The following is a 23,389-nucleotide window of genomic DNA, read 5'->3' on the forward strand; positions in this document are numbered from 1 at the left end:
CAATATTCATCCACTAGATGGCCCCATGCAAGGGTCAGAAGTGGCACTCTGGACTTTTGAAGTTAAATTTGTAAAAAAAAAGAAAAAAAAAAAGGTCTTTGTTATTTGAGTAACAGAATTTATAGGGGCCAAATTTGACCCCGTGGGCTCTCCAGGGTTAAGAAACATGACATTTGTGATTGAAAAGAAGTCCCTCAATGTCCAGCCTCTTGATACGTGCGTGGTGAAAATGAGCAAAAAGCCGCCTGCAAACGGAGGGTTGAGTGAGGTAACTGGAGCCAGTGTGAATGGACTCATTGTTGCTTTGCCTTAATAAGGCGTGACAAGTGAAGCGTGAATAGATTCCCATCATTAGGCCCCCTAAAAATGCCCATTAGAATCAATGGGCCACACTCCGGTCAGACTTTCTGTCTACCAGCCAGCGTGCCTCCTATCCCCCCCCTCCCTCCCCCCCTTAACATGCAGGACACTGGATACAGTTACAGCCACCCAGCCGAGGTGAACTCAAACAAGGCAACTCTATAGCCGCAGCCCTAACACCCGGGCTAATGCAGTTGACGCCACATTTGAGGAAAAAAGGGCAACGCCATGAGGGAGCGCTATCGTGAGTGCTTGTTGGAGCTAACGTGAATAGGACTCCTGATGTTTACAAGAAAGTGTGTGCGTGTCCACAAGTGTGTAACAGACAACGGATCCCGGGCAGTCAGCGTGCCTGATAAACTGCAGGGATTAGCAGCCACTTCTGGAGCCCAAGTGGCCCTATCAATACAGGACCGGGCCCATTGATCTGTTGTCTGGACGGGTGCTGGCGCTAATTCCTGGACCTTGGCTCTGAGTGCTGCTGGCTGGGGAACTCTGAGGCGGGGGGGGGGGGGGGGGGGGGTGAGACTGACTGGCTACTAGTGGCGCCATCCGCAGACCCTACTGGATTTGAGGGCTCAGCGTTTACCATAGCGGCTCAAAATAGCAGCCTGGGCCGCGGCGTGGCTAATCGTTACATAGACGGAGCAACGCGCTAATGGTAATTTGAAAACACGAATCATCTCAATCAAGATGGTGTCATAAACAAACGCTTTGGTTAAAAAAAGCCTCTTCCAATTAGAACCAATCATCGTGTCAGTACACAGAATACTTCACATATTCCACATTATCGCTCTTGAATGTTCCATGCAAAGTCTGCTACGGGAATTAGGGAGCGTTGACAAATGGAGTTTATCTGGAATAGAGTAGTCGGCATTAACACCTCCTTAAAGACCGTCCCTGAGGAAGATAGGGAGGGCAGGAGAAGAATTAAAAGCCTAGGCGTCATAAGTGTGGGGTTTTATCGGGGGGTGACAAGCTACCTTGAAGAGCCAAACAAAGAAGAACTAGAATAGCACTCGGTGGAGCGCAGACCTCCCCCAAGGCATGAATTGGAAAAGGAAGAATAAGAGTTAGGTCGAAAGACACGGATCCTGAAGTCTGGTGCGGGACTTCGCTGGTTTCAGTACATTTTGTTTCGGAAAACGCCATAGTCACAAACTTGGCCTAAATACTATAAGAAACTCTAATTTACATTTACAAACTAACTGATCCAAGAAACTGTCCACATTTATTCCCAAAGGTCCATTGTCTTTATTTTGTTGTTTCTGTTGGCTGCATTGCGTGTATCTTTGCTGTATTATTATTTTTTTCACAATCAAATTTCAAATTCATCCTCTTACCTGCGACGACGCGAGCGTTTACCGTCCTCTAATTTGTTGCTCCGAGCAAACCTTGGGCCTTCTGTTGGCGACTTGAGAAAATGTATTGATTGATTTGATTTACAGCGAAATTGTATTCAAATTGGTTGCGTGCCAACCATTAAAAAAAATGAAATGAAAATATTATCTCCCTCTGGAAAAGGGAGCATAACAAGTCTGTATTCATTGCGGGTGAAGCCACGAGATATTACAGTAAGCACTTCCTGTTTAATATATCGTGATTAAAACTGATTATATATATATATATATATATATATATATATATATATATATATATATAATAAAATAATAATCAATAATAAAAATAATAATAAAAAAATAAATATATATAATTATCTATATTATATATATATATATATAATAAAAATAATAATCAATAAAAAAATAAATATATATAATTATCTATATATATATATATATATATATATATATATAATTTTTTAATAGTAGTTACATTTCCATTACAACTGAGCATTCTACATAGTTACTCTTTATTCAGACAGATATATATATATAAAAAATCCAGCAGTGCCCATTAAAAACAAACAAAAAAAAAACAAAAAAGAACAAAAAACATATGGGGTCAAATATTCTTGCTGTTGGAATGTAAAGAATGTTTTTCAGTGCACTTTTCCAATTCCTTGGCATGGTTGCGCTGTTGGTTTGACGGCTGGTCACAAACAATTTGACTGTTGAACGCCTGACTCAGACCCTGAAAAATTGTTTATGATGGCTCATAAGACATTTTGACACCAGGGGCTGTTTTGGCGTTTATCTGTCGGGAGCGGGGGGGAATTGGGGGGGGGGGGTGGAATGTTTGTGCCTGCTCACCTCGCTAAGAGTTTATGGCGTGTCTTCAGGTATTTCCACAAGATAGATAGAAGCTTTTTGTCAAGGGGGAAAAGGGGGCAAGAATCTTTGTCGATGCAGTCAAAGGCTGTTTTGTTATTTTAATGTTGGGTGGAACGGGCGAGAAAAATGCAATTGTGGACGGAGGCAAACGGATTATCGCCTGACTTGCCAGCTGTCCGTGCAAAATGTAAGATTTCCTGCGTCAGTGACGAATCAGCATGTGATGGAACGCCTTTATGGTGTCCTTTGTCCTCTTTTGCTAAGATTTACTGCTGTTTTCATCAACTTTGAATTGGGAAGAAAACAAATCACGTGATCCTGAAAATTGTCTTTTTTTTTTAAAAATTAATTATATTAGCTACAAAATTAGTTATAAATACAAATGTGTTATTTACAACCGTGATGATTTTTTCCCCCAATCTTTTCTTAATAAACAAGCATGAATGTCAGTATTTTTTCCTACCATCAATGCGTAACTAAGACCTAAGTTTTATGACATTTTCATGATACAATTATCCGTACATCCATTCTTATTTTTTAAATAAATTAACTGGAAACAGTCAATGTACATGCAAACAACAAAATATGTGAGCTTTTTGACTCTTAGCATTTAATTAGCGTAGTCTTCACTGAGGAAAATGAATTTGTGAGCAAGCTGACTGTGTGCTGTTATTATTTTTAATTTTTTTATTTTTATTAAAAAAAAAAAATTCTTCCTGGAGAGCTCAGTATTGTTCATTCGGTAATTTTACCGATTTGACATGTCATCATCATTGCTCTCTCTTTTTTTTAAAAAAAAAAAAAATTAATTATTTTGACTGTGTGCTGTTAAACAAATATGATTGACATTTCTGAAAAGTGTACAAGTCAATGAACATTTTACTATGACAAGGATGGTCACATAATATGATTACAACTACGAAACATAAGCGTAACATATTTATTCTTCAGTTATAAGAAAATCGCAATTTTCTGCCTTTTATACGTGGATCATAGACAAAATCCCTGATATTATTCCCATTGGCAAAATATCCCGAAAATAATATCATTATATTATCCACCCCCTAGAAAAAACATGTGACCCCCCCCCCCCCCCCCCCAGCACATTAGTGGGTCATCTTCACCCCTCCATCAACTCTCATCTTTCATCCAAAGCGTCTTCCTTAAAACAACTTTTCACCTCCCAAATTCTTTCCAGAGGAAGCTGTTACCGGGCCCGGCGCCCCTCTCAGAGGAAAGCCATTCATATTTGATTGGCGTCTGAGCACAAATGGCAGTAATGTGTGCCGTAATCGCCACAAGTGTAATCAGGCAGGCTTCTGATGGCTTAACGGCTGGACGCGCACTCCACTAGTGTGTCAGGAGTGATATTGTATTTGGCGGCTGGGTCACGTCCCGCAAGCCCCCCCCTCCCTCAAAAGCTCTTTTTGATTTTTAGACGAGAAGATCTTTTCAGTTCTGCTGACATTTGGATCTGTTTTCCTTTAGTTTTCTATAGTTAAGGACATTTTCTCTCTCTTTTTTGTCAGTTTGTGTTTGTTGAATGTGATACAGAGATTATTTAAAAATGCCATTTTAATGTTTTTGTATGAAAAAATGTCATGCTTTTTTCCCCCACTTAATGCTATGCAATAGACGTAATTTATCAGGATCCTTTCGAATAGTAAACATGTCGGGGAGTTGAATAATTTTCTAAATATGAAAAAGAAATCCAAGGTAATTTTGTTACTATATTTATATATATTAAGGATGTTTAATACATATTTTTTTTCAGACCGATACCCGTATGCGTTTGCAGTACCTTTAGTACTTTTGATATGTAAAATGACCCCCCCCCCCCAAAAAAAATTTTAAATAAAAAAAATAAACAATGACAGATGATTTTAAAGAAAGACATATACTGTATCTTCCAATATAGCATTTAAAGCCTGAACTTGCAGCTAAAATCTGCATTCACATATGGAGATAGTCATTCTTCGCAGAAGATAAAGACCATCTGCGTGACTATTGTCATATTGCATGTCAACATTTGTTGGGATGTTCAAATATTCCTTGCTCAAATAGTTATAGTCCCGCCACGCACCGATACTACCGATTAGCCAGTCGATTATATTTTGCATTTGTTTGTAAACACAACTTTCAAAACTGACGCTCGTGGAAGCCGAGGACAGCAGTCAACCAGGAACGAGCGTAAAAGCGGAAGTGTTCGGTTTAGGTGAACGGTATGGGATTTTTGAATAGGTTTTGGGTGAACTAATGAATACACACGCACGCACACAAGCACGCACACACATACTCACCCACATACAAAATAAAGAGAAAACAAAAAAAAAAGAGAGCAATGATGATGTCATGTCAAATCGGTAAAATTACCGAATGAACAATACTGAGCTCTCCAGAAAAAGAAAGAAAAAAAAAAAGCTTGCTTCCGCGGTTCGGCTGGAGAGAAAACGTTGAGTCTCCGCCCAGAAACGTCCCGGACAGGCCAAAACAAATCCATCCGACAGCGACTTTTTTGAATACACACAATATGATTCTTGTTATTTTAGGTTAATTTGACAGACATTTTGGAATAATTGCTCACTATTCGCCAAGCTTCTGGTTGTTGTGAAGTGAACGGAGATGAGTTTAACTGCCATTGTGTCCATTTTTTCTCACAAGCCAAATAAAAATAAAAAAAATCCGCTGAATGACGGCTCATATCCTGAAACACTCGTAAATCAGGTCGTTTGTACGTATCTCAAGGTACAACTATCACCATGTAGTCATGCTACGTGGTGATGTCATCGCAGTGTTAGCACGCAAAAAAATCCTGCTCCACTCATGCGGCCTTGAGCGTTTATGAGTCTTTTAATAACTTCCATCATTGGCATTCGGGATCGTCACACTTCCAAGCTACACAGCGTTAAACCAACTTTATTTCAGTCGTGCCAAAACCAAACTACCATTTAGTAACAGAGACATTGAGTAGGCCCTCGCCGACTGGAAGGAAGGAAAAGAAGGGGGGGGGGGGGCATCGTCGCTGAAATGGCTTTAATGTGTCATGAAATCGCGACAAGCGTGACATCAAGCGGGAAGTTGATGGGCAAACCGTTGAAGCGCACTCCCATCACGCGTCAGGAGGGATATTCCATTTGGCAGCCTCGTCACGTTTTTTTTTTTTTTTGGTGGGTTTCGTAAAAAGCTTGCTGACAAAAAGGTGCTTTTTGCGACACGTTACATCCATTTCCTGTTCACTCGTCTGTTAAGGGGAAGAGGGCGGCGCCGATGCGGGCTACAGCCAAGCGCAGCCGCATTGATCTGAAACGGGGATTTATGGAAAATGAAGGAATCCTGTCCTTGGTTTTCATCGGCCTCCTTTAACTCGGAGCCAATCCTTGTCAGCGGAACACTGAAGGCTCCTCGCAAAAAGTCAAAGTTATTCTTTACAGATTGCTTCTCATTGAAGTCCTTGGCACCGGGTCCCGCGCACACATATGCCTGGGACTGTTCGCGCACATGTTTTTTTTTCGGGGGGTACGCGCTCTTCGCTGCGTGTCGGCGAGGCCGGCCGGCATCCGCCTAATCAGGCCTGACACCCGACCAGAGGCCCCCCCGGTGCCCTCCGCTAATTTCAGCCCCAACCAGGCAACCTCTCGGCTCTCCCTCCGCCAGGCCGCTCCAATCAGTGCACGCTGATGGCAAATCGCTTCCAGAGCCCGTGCCAGGCCCTATTATTCCCACCGCCGCCACCCGAAAACTGGTGCAAGGGCTCAGGTGAAATTGGCCAAAGCTGGAAAAAAAGGACAAGGGTCACCCTGTGGCTGACACATTTTTGCACTCACATCAGAGCAATCAGCCGACTTTCGGCCGGGCCGTGACAGGCTAAGTGCAGGCGTACGCGGACATGCTAACATATGTACGTACGGCGGCGCGAGTAAACACGCACACGCGAGCGAGTAGGGGCGGGGGGGGGGGGGGTGCGGGTAAATTAGGGCCTAAACAAACTCAGGATGCCGGCGAGTGCGGGTCGTTTAAGTGCTTCCGAAAGAGATCAGGTGGCCTCCGATGATTGCGACGTTGTAAGTCTTGGATATCCTCCTCGAGTGCGCCCACGTAATCATAGAGGGACGAGCAAATCAGGCTCCGGAGAGAAACGTGACATCAGCAGGCTGTGACTAATATCAGTGGAAAAGAGGCACGTTTAATCGGGTGTTGTGGTGCCAAACATTGCTTGGATGCCAGACAAGCTCCCTCTGAAAAGCTGCAATCATGGCTGACTCACTTTTGGAATCGACGCCACCCAAGATCGAGAGAGAGCACCGGACGGACCGCGACTGAGCGTTAGCCGATCGATGTGTTATGTGAAAATCGGACATTTAAAGGACACATAAAAACTGAAATGTATTTATAGAGCACTTCGACATCATCCATAGCTACTGTACAAGCACAAAAACATTGTTTTCAATAATTGACTTCAAATCCACATTGCGGTGGTAAAGTACTTGGTTGGTTGGTGGCCTTCAGATCCGCATTTTTTATACTGGGCATTTTTTTTTTTTAACTGATTTTGACTCTTTTCCCAAAAAATACATAAATTGGGGGTTATCTCATGTTTTTATTTGTCATAGCGGATAGTATGGCTGTAACGTGTTGTAAGCTTATATGTAACGTTTTTGACATGAGCATCATTCAAATCAACTTGCGATTGTGATTGGTTAGCTAGGATCCAATCATGAACCAGAAGTGTTGACATCATCCAAATGATGCATTTCTATTGGTTTAGACACACAAATATGTCATGTCTACTGCAATCATCTATTGGGTCCAAAGGGGTTAAATATACTTAATTTATGTATTGATTTGTTTTTTTATTAATTTATTGATTTTTATATTTATTTATTTATGTGTATATTTTCTAGATATGTTCAGTGCTTAAGAACTGCAGTCTACATGTGTGCATATCATTGTTTTCATGAAGTATAAAAATTGGATCTATTGGGGGAAAATTTATGTATCAACGAGTAGTATCAGTGCTTGATATTGGTATTGGTGACTACTCAAAAGTTCTGAGAAAAAGTGGTATCGAACAACCCTACTTTCATATTATTCATGCCTTCATTTGCCTTTATTGTAGTGCAAGTAACCTAAACATTGAGAGCAATATATTGATGCATAATAAAGCAAATATTTGTTATTGTAATACAGCTTTATTATAACAGTTTAAAATTAATAATACAATTTTGCTTGGGAAAGAATAAAAAAAATAATCACGTTTTAAATCGCAATCGCAAAATTCCTGAAAAACAAAACAAAACGTAGTTGGACTATTTTTCCCACTCACATTAATAGCTGTTTAATTTTGGCTGGAGGCCATTATGAGTTTTTTTATTTTATTTTATTTTTTTTTTTAGCACTTACTGATACACGCACTTGCAAATGTTTGAGGCCTGAGCGCAAAATGGCGATTCATCACTCATAAAAAGTCAAAATGGCGATTCATCGCTCATGAAAAACAATTGGGCCTTTGCACTGCTTTGTATTCTGCCGCAAAAATGACACGTGACTTCCTCATCTCTTCAGTCTCTGCTTTACTTTTTTAAATATATATATATATATATATATATATATATATATATATATATTCAACTTGAAGTAGTAGTATAAAATATATTCTTTCAACTTTTCATCTGCCTGGGCTGCCTCGCTCAGCTCGTCGAAGGTCGCCGTGATGAAGAATTATGGCTTGTTTGCTTAAGTCGGGAGGCAAGAGCATAGTTCACCGTGTCGCGGGTCATGAGGCGCAGTCGACTTGTATGCGCAGAGGCGGGGCCCGTGTGAGTCTTTAAAGCTCTTTAAGTGATTCCCTCAGTGTCTTCGCCCCGAGGGAGCGAGGCTCAGCTCGTTTCAACACATCCAAACAAAGCCAGGATCCCAGTCATCGATCATCCGGGCCGCGATTTGTGACGTGGTTGTTTGCTTTGCGCCGACTTGATGAAAAGCGTAAATATCGCCGGGGCCGTTTTTGCACATCAAAACCGCGCAACTGTATTTTGAACAACACACGACTTGAAAGGATTGCACTCATTTGACTTGAAATTGGTCTCAACTATTTTTCCGGAGACTCGGCCAGTTATGTAACCACGGATATTGCCAACGCCAGCCTTTCCTCACTTTAGGACGTGATTGCGGCTCGGTTGCCATGGTTGCAATAATACCAGGAAGCGAACAAAGAACAGAGGCCTCCATTTTGCTCATAAGCGCCAAATTGTGCCGGCAACGAGCGCCGCGTGGTGAGCTTGCTTGACTTGTAATGTAAAGTGCACAGCAGCAGCAGCAGCAGCGGCGGCAACGGCAGCCGCGGCAGCAGCCTTTACTGCTCTCACACCAAAATAAACTTGATTAACGCTGAGTGACATGGAAGGAAAACAGGAAGCCATTCACCTTCTTGTACGGCACAGGACGGCAGCCTCATCCACCGGCAACCTATTTTCATACTCGCAGGACTATATATTTAATTTGTGTGTATTTTTGATGCTAACACAATCAACAGCTGGAAGTTATAGTGCCGATAAAAAGTCTACACACCCCTGCTCAAATGACAGGTTTTTGTTTTATATAAAAATGAGACCAAGATAAATCATTGCGTGATTTATTTTACATATAAATGAACAACTCATTTTGGAGAGAAAAAATGACAAAACAAACAAGTGCGACATGGTTGCACAAGTGCACACACCCTCTGAGTATGACCACCATTTGAAGTGTTGCTTATTAACCCCAAATAAATTAAGATGAGAGCATACGTACAATTCTCTCAGGGACTAAAATATGGGAACGCATAAACATTTTTGGGGGGGGGTTAATAGAATAAAGTGTATATGCACATCCACTACAGTAGGTGTCAGTGGTGCTCTCATTTTTAGATATCGCACAAGAAGTATTAGCGGTGTACTTACAACAATTTTATAGACATATGACACTATATAGTCGTAGCAGAGAGTTGGGCAATATTATCTTCTTCCTGGAGGGGTAATTAAAAAAAATAGTTGAGAAACGCTGATTTATAGGGATGGGCAAGTACTGAAAACAGGCCTTATTTCAAGGTATCATAACTGAATGATTTTTTATTTTATATGTAAGCACTAGCGGTATCAGACTTTTTACTGGTATCGATCTGAAAAAGTGATATTTATGTATGTATTCATTCATTTAGCATTTATGGAGGAAAAAATGGACTGCAGCTAAAATGGCACTTTTTCCTTCCAGGGCAAAATGGCAGGTGCTTGAGCAGCAATTGAGGTCTACGTGTGCACGAGCCTGCCGTGTCAATTTGCTGACCGGACATTTGGTTGACTATCCACGGAGTGGTACGGTCCGATGACGACTGCAGACGGGTGAGTCGATATGTTTCTGTAAATTGGACGACCAGATGTGTGGCGTCTTGAAATCGAGTCCATTCATACACTTTTTGTGACGTTTTTGTTTGGTGGTGTGCGGCAAGACTTTTTGAAAATGGCTGACTTAACGGTTGGCAAACAATTAAAACTTTTTAATAGTGGCGCAGTGGAGTAATTGCAGTTGTACGGCAGCAAAGTGCACAGTAGCAGCCCGCAAGAATAACCGGACAACTGGAGAGAAACTTGGATGTGAGGAGTTTGAATTTCAGAGTCCCTTGTGCCTACCTTGGCCCCCGTCCAGCAAGACTCAGCTGAGTCCTCGGACACGGGTGGGTGGGGTGTTGGATAATAGCACCACTGACGACTGCGTGAGGATGACTTAGTGTTGCTAAGAACCAACAAAACAGCCCCGGTCCTCACAGCCCGTCAGTTCCCCCCCCCCTCCCGCCGATCTCAACAGAGCGCCTTGTGGTCGCATTTCACACGTGATCATGCGATACATGCGTGAGCGTTGGCGGGGGGGTACGAGAGGGCATCCCGTCCCAGAACAATTCCTCTCTTTCTTTCCCTCTGCCGTCTCTGCGCTGCGTCTCCTTCACCTCATCACCTCTCGACGTGTCTCAGGGAAGGAATCCGCCAAGCGCATCGCGGCCTGATGCGTTTAGCAGGTCCTGCATGAGGTGCGTTTTAGTGGGAGACTATGAATCCGTCAAAGAAGAGACGGGGAGAGATAGCATGAATCGGGCAGCATATTTGACACAAGGGCCCGGGGTGAAGAGGCTGGATGACTTCCATGGTTTCTATCTCGGCGCAGGCACTCATCCCAGGAGTGTGCTGCTGCTCCTCCTCGTCGGCCGAGTGCTGCCACGCTTTGATCCCAGCTTCTTTCTCTCGCTTTTTTTTTTTTTTTATTTCTCCACACTCCCACACTTTTCCTCTCTTCCGCCCCCCCCTCCCTTCCCATCCCGATCCCTGCAGCCGTCTGGACGGCTGGCTCAACAGCCTTGGGGTGTTTAGGTTTTGGAGGGATCCCAATTTCCTCTTCTAATCATGACATCATCCCCGCCTCAATAGGTTAAAGATGTGGCCAGGATATTCCCCGCTTCCTTGTTTTGCAGCCTCCCATCAAATTACACACATTACACGTCGCCTGCTGAACCAACACGCCGCGTCCGTGTCTGTAGGGAAGGAATGTTCTTAATGCGGCTTTGGTGAGGGGCGATGAGCACGGCTTGGCTTGGCTGTGTGAACGCAGACTGAAGTAACTCAATAGTGCTGTTCATCAGTAGTTGGGAGATTGTGAAGCGCACTTGATTAAAGGGGGAAGCTGATTAGAGGTGAGGAGTCGCTTCGACCTGCCCGGCCTGTCAATAGAAGTTAATATCAGCCGCTCTTCTGCCTCTCATCTTCTCCACAACACGTTACCGACTCAGATTAGAGTTTCCCGCCCAGCTCACATCCTGGGACGGGAGAAGTGACGAGACGATATTGGTGGGAACGCTTCCGGAAAAATGTGGCGTGACCATTTTCAGGGTGCTCAGATTGGAAGGAAAAATTTTTGACGCTATGTGCTAGCGTCGTTATCGAGTAAAGGTGTATCGTTTATGTTATTATATTTTATGATGGCACACCGCCAAACAAAAATGTCACAGGCCGCCCCAGAACCACAAATAAATCCTGTTATTTGCCTTAGCGCCTTTAATAGAAAGCCTTTTCAAAAAACAATACTAGTATAATTGTTAGAACACGGCAAAACCAGGAGTGTTAAAATGAGTTGATTTCAACCCCCAATGTGTATTTTTACACCTCTCTGATTTAAATGGAGGTCAGTGTTGGAGTTATTTGACTGAGTTGATTTATTTTTGTGTTAAACCAACTCTGCATAGAGTTAATCAAATTTAGCTAAGTAACTAACTTAAGTAACTCTGGCACAGTGTGAAATGGTTAACTGTTTAGACAGTGTTAATTCAGCACTGGAGATTGTGGAGCTTTTTTTAAACCCAGAAAAGTGTTGAATTTGACTCTGTGGTAGTCATTTTAGCACTGCAGTTTTTGCTGTGTAGTTTTAACGTGTTTAATAAGTTGTATAATAAACTTAACAGGAAGTCCGCCATTTTAAACTGAGTTTAAAATTTGGCATCAACGTGGCAACAAAAAGCTGCTATAACTTGACCCAGATGAGCATATCTTGTAAAAATGTCTAAGCCAGAAGACATCTCTAAACTTTTTTGATTGTAGTGTTAGCGCCACCTACTGGCTACAGGTTTTAATCATTGATGTTGGGGAGAGTGTTTAGATTTTAATGTTGTGATTTTTTTATTTTTATTTTTTATGTTATTTAATTTTTTGGGGGGTGAGGCATTGTTGCAGTGGCAAGAAGACCAATGATAAGGATCAAGTAAAAAATAATAATACAAAAAATAAAAATAGAGTCTGGACTAAATCCACATCACTTTTATGTTGGTTTTGCTGTCATGATTGTGTGTTAACCACAACACTTACTTATTTTTCTTATTATTTTTATTTTTTATAGAATGCACATTTATTGAGATCTGAGACTTTAGTATTTACTATCATCAAATCCTTCTTACCACGCGTTAACATTTCCCAAGACTTTTGAAAGAACCTTGTGACATACCGGCCTGACTCATCCTGTTGTATGAATGGCAACAGGTGGATGCACAGGTTAATTGCGGTGTTGGGAATCATGGATCTAAGGCACTGGTTCGCATCCTCTGTGCACTAGCGTGCCGTGAGAGGTCATCGGGTGTGCCGCGGGAAATGATCCAATTTCACTTAATTGCTCGAAAAATCTTAATGTGTCTTTGTTCATCTATCTATGCTAGGTAGTGATGCATAGTGAAGGGCAGAACAATTAAATGCTCTTTCATTAGATGTTGGAAGGTATAATTAACCTGCATGGCCACCTGTTGCTAGTGATGAAAAAGAATAAAGGCTTTGTGTTCAAACAGGCCCATTCAATGAGTACATTTGAAGGACTTTTGGTGATACTTTTATGCAAAATACAGGACGTGCCTTGGCTCACTATACAGTAAGTAGGGACACATATCTGGCAGAGTGGCTCTTGTCATTTGTTTTTTTTTTACTTTTCACGTGTTGCACTTTTGGCCACACCCCCTCAATGATGTCACAGCAGCTGTTTGACTTTGGACAGCTGCAGGGCTTGAAACTCGCAAGCAAAGATGTGATAGACTGTCGTTCTGTATTTCATGTGGTTGCTCTTGTGCGGTTATATGGGACAAAGTATTCGATTCAAATCTCCAAAAGGGTTATTTAGAATGGCTTGTGATTATGGAAGAGCCTAGTTGTTATAAGTAGTCACGGAGAACGTATATTTAGCATCAACACACGCAAAAAAAGCAGCGTTAGCAATACTGTGCTAGCATTAGCATTGTAAACAAGCCGCCATTAACCACGGCTGCTACATTTTTAGCGCGACCTATTTGGCAGCCGTGCTTCAGGGCGTCGACGGTCGTTCGGTAACCAGAAGGTCGGCTGTTCGATTCCCCGCTCTCCCCCAAATCGTGAGTCGTCGTGTCCTTGGGCAAGGCGCTCACTACTCGCTACTCACACCGGTGTATGGAAGGTGCGAATGTTTGGTGGTGGTCGGAGGGGCCGCAGGCGCACACTGGCAGCCATGCTTCCGTCAGCCTGCCCCAGGGCAGCGTAGCTTACCGCGCACCACAGTGTGAATGTGTGAGCGCATGAATAATGTGTCCATTTCATTGTGAAGCGTCTTTGAGTGTCTAGAAAAGCGCTAAATAAATCCAATGCATTATTATTATTATTATTATTATTATTATTATTATTATTATTATTATTATTATTATTATTATTATTATTATCATTATCATTATTATTATCATTATAGTAATTATTATTATTATCATTATTATTATCATTATAAAAAAAATATTTTTTTATTATTATTATTATTATTATCATTATTATTATTATTATCATTATCATTATTATTATTATTATCATTATAGTAATTATTATTATTATCATTATTATTATTATCATCATTATAAAAAATATTTTTATTATTATTATTATTATTATTTTTTGTAATGGGGTGTTACTATAACATAAAATGTGATCAACATGCCAAAATCCATCCAAATTCCAACCTGGTCTATTGCTTGCCCTGGACCTTCAAAGTACGCATCCAAGAAAGCGATTCCATCATTTTGAGTCGTCACTTTTCCCATCCACCTGTTCCTGCATGGCCCGAGTCTCCTGGGCTCCATTTAGATGAAGGTTCATTCAGCACCTCTCACCCAGAAACCCGAGCCATCAAGGGAGGCTTTCAGGCCCAAGTGGGCCCAAAAAAATGTCGCTCTTAAAAAGATTTTAATCTCTAAGGAGGCTCCATCACTCTTCCCCGACTACTAACACTTCCTCGTTCCACCTGATTCTCCTTCGCCACTCATTTGGAACAAGCCCTTCAAGCATGTTACATTAGGAATGCAATAAACCTTGGAAATATAATCAGCGCTAATACAACGTTAGTGTTTCACTTTTCACTTTGCTACACGTCAACATCCGACACATTCATATGCTTTTGTAAGTATAAAAAGATTTTCAACTCAGTCTTGTTACATAAATAATTGTTTCATGTGATTTTTTTGTTGTCGGTTGAGTCACTTCAATGCGCTCAAAGTCAACTTATTAGCATAAATTCCATGTGTTTCTGCTAGTTCGATGCTAAAAATGAACTCTGCTGTTATTGAAAGTCCTAAACACAATGACATAAAAAATACGATGACTTAGATGGATAGAATGTATTTAAGTTGTTACAAAACACACTGATGACTGTGAAAAGAAATACTGTATTTATTGGCCATTCCAGCAAAGTTTTGCCAATTGCTTTTTGTAAATCTCTTAAAATAAAATTAAATCTTTATTTTTCAACCATATTAAACTACCAAAAAGTGTATCAGCCTATGTTTAAGATTTTTTTTTTGTACTGAAATGCTGTATTTGGGTAACTACTGAAATAAAAATAAAAAATAAAAAAAGAGGTTTTACCATAAAATAAAATAAAAAAGTGAAATGCATTCTAAAAATCAACAAATAAAATATAAAAAAAACATTTTTCATGACACATTACTGTGAGATTACCCCCCACAACTCCAGTCAGAGTATAAATATCATCAAATACAGTATATAGAAAAATAAATGACCTCACCTTTAGCCTTTCCGTGGCCTACAGAATTTCTGAAAGGTGCAACTTCCTTTACACCATCTAACTTGTGAGAGATTCCAATTTTATGTGGGTAATCTTCTAGGGTTAAGTTTAATCAAATAACAGAAAAACAATGAGACCACCCCTGCATTTTTTTTTAGTTGTTTAGATTAAAAATTATCTTATTTCCAATGCTCGCGTTTACTGCAATCTATTTTCCCATCATTAGCGCTGACCTTTATATTCTTCAGTATTGTTTTGAATGGACATTGTTACAATATGCAGCAGGAAATAATCAGTGTAGTGCAGAGGAAGCTCACACGTCACAAACCTAAATAAATCCAAAAGATGGAGCAGTGTTGTGTGTGTTGTGTGTGTGTTGTGTGTGCGCATGGGAAGTCAGCGGTGTAACATTTAGTGGGCAGGCTAGCATGCGGCGCGAGTGTGTTTTACATTAAAGACGAGGGGTGGGGTGGGGGTGAGTGATACTGCGCTTGAACCTGGCATGTAGTAACCTTTATGGTGGTATGAGAGGGGGCTCAAGTCAAACTGACACAGCCGTTTTTAATTCTCCAGACTTTTCATCTTTGGCTCCGGCGAGAGCGCTCTCTTTCTCACGACCGTGATTAAAACGTTTGCTTGTCTCTCTCTCTCTCTCTCTCTCTTTTTTTTTTTTTTTTTTTTTTTGTACACCAGCGCCACGCTAAACAAATGTTCCGCGTGTAGCGGAAGCCGGCGGTCACGCTGATCTGGCGAATACCTGACGGCTCACCTGACACGAGCGGCGAAAAGAGACGGGCGGCGGCGGCCGGCGGCGAACCGACTTTGATGAGCGCTTAGCATGTGTACGCGGCGGCTTACGAGAATATCTGCCCCTTTTTTATTTGCAAAGTGAGAACGGTGGAAGAGGCGGGTGCAATTGGAGTCCTCCGAGCCTGCTGTTCCCAGTCGGTGCGCTCGCAGACAGCTGGGCGCCCGCTACAGTTAAGATCAGAGGCCTTGATAACCTGGGCTCTGATTTATGGAGAGCAAAGCAGCCTCTGCAATCACCTAATGAGCTGGAGGACGCCCAGTGTTTACATGTTTATTAGATAGCCTAATGCAGTTGGCCTGGACCCTCTCCATATACAGTGGATGGAAAGTCTACACACCCCCGTTGGAAAATTGCAGAAAGACTGAATTCACCCCCATTGAAAATATTTTTATTTAAAAAAAATATTTTCAAATCGGTGGAGGCTGATGTCTGTGGATCTCGCTCTGCTTCGTCTGTCCTTCCTTCCTTTCCTCAGTCTCTCCTTTGGTCTCTTGAGGTCTCCCTGATTTGTTGGAATTGGAGATGTTTCTGGGGTTGGTGAAGGACTCTGGTTGGTGGCCCGGTGGGTGGTGTCTGGTCTGTGCTGGATTTCACTTTCCTTTCTTTTCTTTGGTCCTTCCTCGGGTCTCCCGACGGCCTCACGACTCTGGCTGGAAGTGTTCGGTTTAGGTGAACGGTATGGGATTTTTTTAATAGGTTTTAGGTGAACTAATGAATACGCACTCACACACACGCACATACACATACTCACCCACATACAAAATAAAAATATCTTTTTTTTTAATGAATCATAATTTTAAAAAAATATATATAAAAAGAAGAAAAAAAAATAATGAAAATATTTTGAAGTATATGTTCCATGATCAAACTCATGGCATGGTGTTAACTTGGGTAACTAGTTCAACTGTGCATTTACTGTTTGTTTTTTTTCCGATCTCTCCCAAAAAAGGCAAGAAATTGACCCAAAAAAAAATTGCTAATAATTGCTAATATTAATAGCTGAAATGGTAAATACACCACAAATTTTACAGTATGATGTCAAAACTGTTTAATATCATTATCATATATCACCCAAAAAAAGGAGAGTTGTGACCTAGCGCCTCGTTTCGGGCTGAGTTAAGTGACAAAAGCAGGGCTAGCAAGCATGGCTGTCTCCTAAGAGTGATGTCATCTGGTGGCGCTTTTTTTTTTTTATTGGCTATCGCTAGATAACGTCAAGATCACAACTCCCAGACGACTGTTCGACCTTCTTTCTTTTGGCTCACGGCCATGCTGTAATGTTGAAATAAATGTAAAATAATTTAATTTAAAAAAAAACGATCCAAATGCAAAGGCTCATGTATTGAATTAATTGCCGGAGACAAAAAGAAAGGACATTTTCATTATATTTATAGCAAGTTTGAGTTAGTCTTTTAATTTACCTTTTTTGAAAAGCATTTTCATCTTTATTTTATTTTGTTAACAAAAATGCTTTTCAGTTTTAGTTTTAGATTTTACTTTTTGCTACGTAAAATAACCTTGGACAGAGCTTTGTCATTTTAAAGACCAAGCCAAAAATAAATAAAAAATCTGCCAAGCTTCTATCTTGAAAACTTTATAAATCGTGTCACTCGTATCTCAAGGCACTGGTCGAATTCTTAAAATGTTGTGCTGTTTAACTCACTATTTATGTAAAAGCAAAAAACTATATTTTTTAGGTTCCTGGTGGTCATTTTGTTTTTGCTTTAGTACATATATAATATTCATTGAAAATAAAGTCATGAAAAAAAAATAGAGCTTCAAACGATTAAATTATTTAATCAGATTAATCACATCTTAGAATTTTGATTAATCGCGATTAATCGCTTAGTTCAAATCACTTTTTTTAAATCACCAATTTTTGCCCGCCAAAATTAAAGAGCACCTGTTATGTGTTAATTCTTTCGACATTTAATGTTACGAGGGCGTCTTCCCCCAAAAAATTTTAATCCACTGCACACGCTCGTCCTCCTCTTTTTCTTTTTTTTTTTTCTTTTTTTTTTCAGGAGAGCTCAGTATTGTTCATTCGATTTGACATCATCATTGCTCTCCTTTAAAAAAAATAATAATAATTTAAAAAAAAAAGTTTTTTTTTTTCTTTCTCTTTTCTCTGTTATGTGTTAATTCTTTCAACATTTAATGTTACGAGGGCGTCTTCCCCCAAAAAATTTAATCCACTGCACACGCTCGTCCCCCTCTTTTTTTTTTCTTTTTTTTTCTTTTTTTTTTTCAGGAGAGCTCAGTATTGTTCATTCGATTTGACATCATCATTGCTCTCCTTTAAAAAAAAATAAAATAATTAAAAAATGTTTTTTTTTTTCTTTCTCTTTTCTCTGTTATGTGTTAATTCTTTCGACATTTAATGTTACGAGGGCGTCTTCCCCCCAAAAATTTGATCCACTGCACACGCTCGTCCTCTTTTTCTAATCAGGTCATTTCTTGCATCGTTTTAAATGGAAAAAAAATGACCCCAATAGTTTGACATGAACAAATAATCGGAATGTCGTACATAAACATTTATGAAATGCTCGAATTGATTGCATGCAGTTCTGTTTATTGCTCAAACACAACCTGAGCTAGCTTAAACGTAGCATCCGCTGTTAGCTGAAGGATCATCTGTGCTCAAAATTAATAGTGTGATAAATCTGTGTCTATGACATGAATTAATGCGTTATTTTTTTGTGATTAATTAATTCGTTAACGATTTCACTTTGACAGCACTAGAAAAAAATCCAAATCCTTCTCTGTGTTGAGAGTAAATAAACAAGCCGCCAATGGAGACTTACTATTGTCCTGATTAGTCTGACGTGTGTATTTTACGAGCCCCGGCAGAAGCTATTGTGTGCTTCTGTGGCACGAGTGCCCTTTTAAACACATCATACAATATGTTATTGTTGTCACTATTTGGGAGGGTCACGCAGAGAGTCACAAGGCGGTGAAGCTCTTTGGGATCGTGACCATTACAACAATAAACACAATTTAAGAAATAATTCCCAGTAGGTAGGGGAAGCCTCTTTTTTTTCTTTTTTTTTTTATACAAAAACAATAATATACAACAGATCGCTTTCTTAAAAAAACTTCCCAAATGAAATATGTTTTTCATCAAAATAGCCAGGATCTGAGTGTGTGTGTGTGTTTTTTCCCCCTCTTAAGTGTATATATATATATATATATATAAAGTGCTGCTGCTTGGCTCTTCTGATGTGGCTTTTTGGCGAGAAAGGTCGGTCGGCAAACATGACGTGACATGACGTTTAAATGCAACATGTCACGACATGGAGGTTTCTCATAATATGGGCTTTACATCCTCTGAATGGGAAAAGACGTTTCAAACACTGTCATGCGTCTATTGCTACTGCATGTCAAGTGAAATTGGATTTCAAACAAAATTAAAACTAATCCAAGCCAAAAAAAAGCCTTCTCTTCTTTTTTAACCCCTAGGCGTTATTGTGACCATTTTTGGGCTTTTTGTTGGTTCTGACCAAGCCATTTCAAAAATAAAATACTGCCCACAAGTTTCAACAGGGGAAAAAAAAGCGTAGTCGTTATTTTAGTTCATTCGTGCTATTGTTCACACACAGATATGAAGTCTATTGCTAACCAAAACAGCAGCACCTGCACACGTAATGTCTCACAGTCCGTGTTAAGTGAAGCCCGCGCTCAGCTCCGGTCCGGTCGAGGCAGACGGGCCGACGCTCTTCAGGAGCCGCCCGACCTCGACCAATCACTCTTGCTAACACAATTAGCTCCCGCCCCCTTCCTGCGCATGCTTGAGTGCGAGTGTCGCCCGTCTGCCTGCCATTGTGTGCTATTTTTAGGCCCATTATTCTCCCTAACAAATGTGCCATGGGCAGAGTCACTTTCACGTTAATAGTTTGCGCCCCCGAAAGGGAAGTTCTTCCCCCTCGTCGCGGATCAAAGGTCTCGGCTATTGTATCGAACTTCCTGCTTCTGGTTTTAGGCCCGCCGTTGCTTTTCGGTCTCGTTCTCTCTCGACCTGGAACAAACCACTCGAGGAGTTCAGGGAGCTCGCGGTGCCGCCAGAAGATGCCCTCTGACCGTCCAAGTGATTGCCGGAGGTGATTTGTGACGCCTGAAGTGAAACGCTCGTGCGCTCGAGCAGAGCCAAAACTAATCATTAAAAAAAAAAAAAAAATGAAATAAATATTTAGATGAAGACCTAATCATTCAACCTTATATTTGTTTACAAAACATTTTTGGGGACTTTATCAGTTGGAATGGCGTGAAAATCAACCCCAGTCCTCTCTGGCAGTGTAAAGATCCTTTCACACTGCACTTAGCACAGGGCAGTGTGCTGTCAACCAATCCATTCATTGCGTATGTCCTGCAGTGCTGCGTCTTGCCTCATTGGCTGACATTTGAAACACATTTGATTCAGGCAGCACACTGTAAAAAATATCTCAGTGCATCCAATAGTGGGGGGGGGGGGGGGTGATGGCGGAGGGATTTCAGAATGACAGCAAGAGATAACGGAGTTCTAAAATGGATTTGTTCATTTTATTCTATTAGCTTCAGTTCATTCATTTCATGATTTACAAAATAAAGCCGACCAAAAATGTGCATGATGAAACCATATCTTATCATTCCTACACCTTTTTTTTTTTTTTTTTAAATAAAACTAAAACATACTTCAGCAAAAGGCAATCCTACAACGCGCTGAAATATGTTTCATCATTTTACTGAGTGAAAGGAAGTTATCAAAAGAAAAACATAACCTTCTCAACCTCAAGTAGACCTTAGTGCAGTTTTTATGGAGCTCAAGGATGAGCCTGACAGATCTCGCCGTGCTTTAGAATCGAATTTCGCTGTGGCTTACTGACTACGCTCTAAAAACAGTTGGGTCAAAAATAGCCCAAATTGGCTCCAAAAGGGAACAAACCAAATGCTTGGGTTAATCATTTAAAACAAAAAGTTGTGTCAAATAAATTACACACAAAACAACTCAAAAATGGGTTCTTTTGACCCGACTTTTCCGATTATGTGTAACCCAAAAAGTTGGGTCGGTCTAAAAACAAAAAAAGAAGAGTTGTTTGGTGGGGTATTGGTGGCACCAACTTTTTGGTTTAAATAAAGAAACCAAAAATTTAGATCAGTCCCTTTTTGAAGCAATTTGGGTTTTTTTTTTTAATCCAAATTTTTGTTATTAATGCCACACCCAAAAAGTTGGATCAGTCCCCCAAAAATGTAGTTGTTTTGTTAAAAAAAAAAAAAAGTTGTTTGGTGGGTTATTGGTGGCACCAACTTTTTGGTTTAAATAAAGAAACCAAAAAATTGGATCAGTCCCTTTTTGAAGCAATTTGGGTTCTTTTTTTATCCAAATTTTTGTTATTAATGCCACACCCAAAAAGTTGGATTAGTCCCCCCAAAATGTAGTTGTTTTATTTAAAAAAAATAATAAAAATAAAAAAGAAAGAAAGTTGTTTGGTGGGTTATTGGTGGCACCAACTTTTTGGTTTAAATAAAGAAACCAAAAAATTGGATCAGTCCCTTTTTGAAGCAATTTGGGTCTTTTATCCAAATTTTTGTTATTAATGCCACACCCAAAAAGTTGGATCAGTCCCCCAAAAAATTTGTTTTGTTAAAAAAAAATTTAAAAAGAAAAAAAGTTGTTTGGTGGGTTATTGATTTGAACCAACTTTGTGGTTTAAATAAACCAAAACATTGGATTTCTCCCTTTTTGACGCAATTTAGGTTATTTTTTATTAAAAAAAATGTTTTTAATTGCAGAACCCAAAAAGCTGTGTCAATCACCAAAAATTGAGTTGTTTACTTGATTATTCATTTGAACAAACTTTTTGGTTTAAATAAATAAACCAAAACATTGGGTCGGTCCTGTTTTTAGAGTGTACAGGGGAAAAAAGGCACTCTACTACTTGCGCCGTAAAACTGCCGTACCAAGTTTATAGCAGGTGTATGACTGACTAATAATCACTATTTTTGACGTGAATAGATGGCTCCAAAATGGCTTTTTCTAAAGGCCACATCGCTCCAAATCGTGTGTCCACTCCTGAACCGGCGGACAATCTGGAACCCATTGTTGCACTGTCAGCAAAGGTCTCCAAATGTGATAGAACGCCTCGTCGAACGCCTTTATTAGCTTGGCAGATGGCGTATGATGGAGGGCCGCGACCGGCGTTTCCGTGACAGCGCTGTGTTCTAAATAAGACTTTTCAAAGTAAAAGAGACAAGTCGGGGTCTGCAGATTATCTTCCCGTGATCGTACGCCGCCGCAAATGCGAGCTCCGTGCCAGACTGCACCTCATTTTTCACACACGAGGTTTCTGCTTTGGCGTATCACCTCCGAGTGAGTTACCGCTTTGGCCTGATGTAACTACGTGTCACAGGAAGCTGTACAGTGTAGCCGACCCCATCACGCGGGGATGCCTGACAGGCAATAAATAATCGGGGGGGAACATTTTACTCCCATTATGGCTAAAACAGTGACTGTTACTGAACCAGTACAGGCAGCACCCCATCCACAAAAAAAAAAAGTTCAAACCATTTCGGTTGGCTAATTACAATGTTGATCCTGCACTTTTTCAGCTTTGCGCTTGTGTTTTCAACCCCCCCCCCCCCCCCCCCCGCCCCCCCTCAAAAGGTTTGCCTGTAAAACGAAGTGATAATTGCCAGCCACGTTGGGTTTGGAAAGCGTTCAAAATCCATCAATAGGGATCTTGCTTTGATCGGCAGAAATAATATCTGAAATGCAGGAAATCCTGCGAGGGAGGCATGTAAAAAAATAATTAACTAATCTGACAGTCTATCATTGTAGAAAATCACACTTCATAAACATGTTTTTTTTTTTGGGAAATGAAAGCAAGGTATTAAGTGCTTTTTGGTAGGATTTGTAAAGCTTAATTGCCTAGTTTGTGAGAATCTTTTTAAATTATTTTTTTTATTTATTTTTTATAGTCATCATTCAGCCTTTTCTACTTTCCAAAAAAAGATTGCCCAATTTTATTATATTTTTTTGCTAATCTTTGCTCATTTTCTTTTCTATTTTTTTTTCTGGAGAGCTCAGTATTGTTTATTTGGTAATTTTATCGATTTGACATGTCATCATCATTGCTCTCTTATTTTTTTATTTTATTTTTTTATTTATTTTTGTATGTGTGTATTCATTAGTTCACCTAAATCCTTGCTCATTTTCTTTTGTAATGTGGCAAAATGGACACCGGTGGTTAAATACAGCCATGCAGATAACAAACAAAGAAGAGTTTCACAACTACTGTAAGTGACCCAGTAAGCTGCATTCATATGAATCGAAAAGTTGAAAAAGGGATTATGAAAGATGGCACCATCGAGTTGATAGCCTATTACAAGAGCTTTGCTCTTTTTTCTCTTTTCTTTT

The 23,389-nt window shown here is 40.2% G+C and overlaps 1 protein-coding gene across 5 annotated transcripts in view; it reads left to right on the top strand.

Moving 5' to 3' along the window:
• The window catches only part of LOC144063798 (uncharacterized), a 264,774-nt gene that overhangs the window by 209,656 nt on the left and 31,729 nt on the right, over nt 1-23,389 (top strand). For all 5 annotated transcript variants that reach the window (XR_013296637.1, XM_077585648.1, XM_077585651.1 and 2 more), the window contains one exon: nt 9,843-9,970. The gene's annotated coding sequence lies outside the window, so the exon portion shown is untranslated. The remainder of the gene's footprint in view (nt 1-9,842; nt 9,971-23,389) is intronic.

Source organism: Vanacampus margaritifer, chromosome 14 (genome assembly GCF_051991255.1).
Source record: "Vanacampus margaritifer isolate UIUO_Vmar chromosome 14, RoL_Vmar_1.0, whole genome shotgun sequence".
Lineage (NCBI taxonomy): Eukaryota > Metazoa > Chordata > Actinopteri > Syngnathiformes > Syngnathidae > Vanacampus > Vanacampus margaritifer.